Source organism: Brassica oleracea, chromosome C4 (genome assembly GCF_000695525.1).
Source record: "Brassica oleracea var. oleracea cultivar TO1000 chromosome C4, BOL, whole genome shotgun sequence".
Lineage (NCBI taxonomy): Eukaryota > Viridiplantae > Streptophyta > Magnoliopsida > Brassicales > Brassicaceae > Brassica > Brassica oleracea.
Window position 1 is genome coordinate 27,023,676 of NC_027751.1, and position 4,101 is coordinate 27,027,776.

The 4,101-nt window shown below is 42.8% G+C and overlaps 1 pseudogene; it reads left to right on the forward strand.

The window, feature by feature from the left end:
* The window catches only part of LOC106338534, a 4,751-nt pseudogene extending 944 nt beyond the window's left edge, over positions 1-3,807 (forward strand).
* The last annotated feature ends 294 nt before the right edge of the window (positions 3,808-4,101 follow it).

Sequence of the window (4,101 nt, forward strand, 5' to 3'; positions counted from 1 at the left end):
CCACTTTCCAACGTTGCATGATGTCAATTTTTACAGACATGATCGAGGACTTTATGGAAGTCTTTATGGATGACTTTTCAGTCTACGGATCAAATTTTAAGAGTTGCCTCGATAATTTATGCAAGGTATTTAGAGTTGCCTCAAATTTTAAGAGTTGCAAGAAAAGAACCTTGTCCTAAATTGGGAAAAATGTCATTTTATGGTTAACGATGGCATCGTATTAGGACATAAGGTTTCCCCCGCTGGTATAGAGGTAGATAGAGCTAAAATCGAGGTGATGACCGGTCTACCAGCAACCAAAAATGTAAAAGACGTGAGAAGTTTTCTCGGACACGCCGAATTTTATAGGAGGTTTATACAAGACTTTAGAAAAATTGCTAGACCTTTAAATAACCTCTTGTGCAAGGAAGTAAAGTTCGACTTTACCCCAGAATGCATGAAAGCTTTCGAAGATTTAAAAAAATCCCTTATAACTTCCCCCGTCGTTCAAGCCCCCGACTGGAATCTCCCTTTCGAGATCATGTGCGATGCGAGTGATTTTGCGATAGGAGCAGTTTTGGGCCAAAGAAAAGATAAAAAGCTGCATGCCATCTACTACGCCACTCGTACGCTTGATGAAGCGCAACGGAATTATGCAACAACAGAAAAATAACTACTCGCGGTAGTTTATGCATTTGAAAAATTCCGTCAATATCTAATTGGCACACGTGTGATAGTTCACACTGACCACGCTGCCATTAAATATTTGATGCAAAAGAAAGATGCAAAACCTCGACTCATACGCTAGATTTTACTACTCCAAGAGTTTGATATTGAAATTAAAGATAAACGAGGAGTAGATAATGGAGTCGCTGACCATCTTTCTCGGATCAGAATAGAGGATAACGTCCCTATAGACGATTTCTTCACAACAGAGAACGTTGCACAAATAAACACATCTTTCGTAGGTCAAATATCTCTGACTTCCGATGAGACATCGATCGATGCAAAAGAGAACATATCGATCGATTCCAGTAGTGATACATCGATCGACAATGACAGTATTGCAACGCCTCGATTCCCTAGTAACCACAATCACGGCACCTCGTCTATAAAATAAATATTGACATAAAGGTTAACGTTGCTGGTGATAAGATAAATCTCACACCTGATGAAGAATCGCAACGAGAGGTGCACGCAATTGGTAGGAACTCGAAAGATCGACCCTGGTATGCTGATATAGTCAACTATTTGGCAGCCGAAGTCGAGCCTGAAGAACTCAAGGGGTATATGAGGAAGAAATTCTTCAGAGAAGTTAGAAGATATCATTGGGATGAACCATGCCTCTACATGCATTGCTCTGATGGGATATACAGACGATGCGTATCCGAAGCTGAAATTCCGGATATTATATACCAATGTCATGGATCTGACTATGCAGGACATTTTGCCACCTACAAAACGGGTTTGAAAATCCTTCAAGCAGGATTCTGGTGGCCGACGACTTTTCGCGATGTCCATGCATTTATAACACAATGTGACAGATACCAAAGACGAGGAAAAATCAGCAAAAGCCACGAAATGGAACATAAGTTCATTCTGGAAGTAGAAGTCTTTGATTGCTGGGGGATATATTTCATGGGTCCTTTCCCATCCTCATTAGGAAACAAGTATATACTAGTCGCTGTAGACTACGTATCAAAATGGGTTGAAGCAGTAGCTTCCCCAACCAATGACGCATCTGTAGTTATTAAGCTTTTCAAGAGCATAATCTTTCCGCGGTTTGGAGTTCCTAGAATAGTCATTAGTGACGGTGGAACCCATTTCATCAATAAGGTCTTTGATGGATTGCTTAAAAAGAACGGTGTTCAGCATAGAGAAGCTACGCCCTACCACCCACAAACCAGTGGACAGGTAGAAGTCTCTAATCGACAAATCAAAGAAATACTAGAGAAAAATGTAGGAATTTTCAGAAAGGATTGGTCTAGGAAACTAGATAATGCACTTTGGGCCTACATGACCGCCTATAAGACACCGTTGGGAACAACACCATTCCAACTCCTTTATGGCAAATCCTGTCATTTACTAGTCGAACTGGAGCATAAAGCATCTTGGGCCACTAAACTTCTGAGTTTTGATATAAAGTCTACTGCCGAAAGGAGACTCATCCAGCTTAACGAGCTTGATGAAATCAGACATTTAGCCTATGAGAATTCGAAACTATATAAAGAAAGGACTAAAGCGTACCATGATAAGAAGATCTTATCCCGACACTTTGAACCGGATGATCAAGTCCTTTATAATTCTCGGCTAACGCTATTTCCTGGAAAGCTTAAATCTCGTTGGTCCGGACCATTCACAGTAACAGACGTAAAACCCTCCGGAGTCATTATTCTAGAACCCCCTGATAACTAGTTTAGTCAGGAAGTCGAGCTAAAGACTTTAAAATTTAAGCGCTGAATGGGAGGCAACCCATTTTCTTTTCAAAAAAAAAAATATTAGTTATATTTTTATTTATATCTATATTTATATTTATATCTTATTATTAGTAAAATATTAGGAGTAATAGAAATCAGGAGTAGTTTATTTGGAGAAATATCGATCGATGTAGCTGTCTTACCATCGATCGATGCAGACATATCGAGGGTTAACCTCATTTAACTCGACATCCGCTTCTTTCTCCTCTCATTCACGAAACCCTAACGAAATCATAAGCTCTCTTTTCTCTCTCGATTCTTGACGGAATTCCTCCGTTTCTCGCCCTAATCCGCTCGATTTCTCATTCTCTATCTGTTTAGTTCATTCACTCACCCGATCTACAAGGTTTGACTTTGAAATTCTCTTTTGTTAAGAATTTTCAGAGTTGAGTTTTGAGATGAACTAGAACTTATGATTAGGCGCGGATTTGGGATGGTTTTGAAGTTTCTAACGATTATCTAGTGTTAGGATCGTGGATTTTATGTTGTTAATGCCTTGAAAGTGCGATTTGGAATTGAGTGATATTTGCAGGTTTCGCGATTCGACATCGATCGACTAGAACTCTATAGCGTCGATCGATACCCTTATTGTCGACTAATTTTTAACGACATATATCCATCGATGTCTCACATACTTCATCGATCGATATCACAATATATCGACAACACTATCTCACTTCTACTCTCTTTTCTGTTTGTTTTCAGATGAGCTCAGACGCATACGCAGAAAGACGTGAGAGGAGGAGAAAGAGGAGATACGACGAAGCTAGCACCTCCATACAGCACCGCGACCCTTGGCCTCGTGACGAAAAAACACCCATCGAGACATTCTCGGAGTTCGCTGACCCGAAGAAAACGGTCAACAGCACGGAGTGCATCAACCGCTTGCTCAAGGACGAGTGGGACGACTACGACAGCTTGTTCTACAATGCTTGGCTTGGCGTATCTATCGAGCCCACACGGTTCATCGATTCATACATCTTACAGAAGCTCCGGATCGAGCCAGCCATTAAGGAGATGATCACGCAGCTCGGACTTGGCACCATGGCCACTCGCGCATACGATCTCCACGTCGACTTGGTCAGACAGTTTATGGCCACAGTCGAGCTCACCTACAGCACCTCGAAGGCGAGGGTAGCAGGAAATCGTACACTGACCTTCTTCGCTAGGAATTCGATACAGGATCTCCATCCCCGAGCTCTTCCGCATCTACGGTTTCAAGGAGGATGCAGCTGCGAGCAAGATTCCACCCTTCCTAGGCCTCAACGGATTCTTGGAGATAATCGGCACGGGGACGTGGAACTCCAACTCCGCTACGCAGACAGACATCCGTCACCCCACCCTCTGGTAATTTCTACGAGCTCTTGCAAACACGTTGGTTTGCAAGATGGAGCCCAACAAGGTCAGNNTTACACTACTCTTCTGTGGATTAAACGGCTTGGTGAACCTGGCTCATCTCGATGAGATCGAAGACGTGGTGACTCTAACCCTCGGAGCCATTTTTGCTGCGCACTTGGTGGACCTGAAGAAGAAGCCCTTCACGGGCAAAGGCAGGAAGAAGGAGACGGTTGGGAGTTTGCTGACACCGATCTTTGAGTATCTAGGCATCTGCCTATACCCGCGCACAGCCGACTGCTCCCACCGC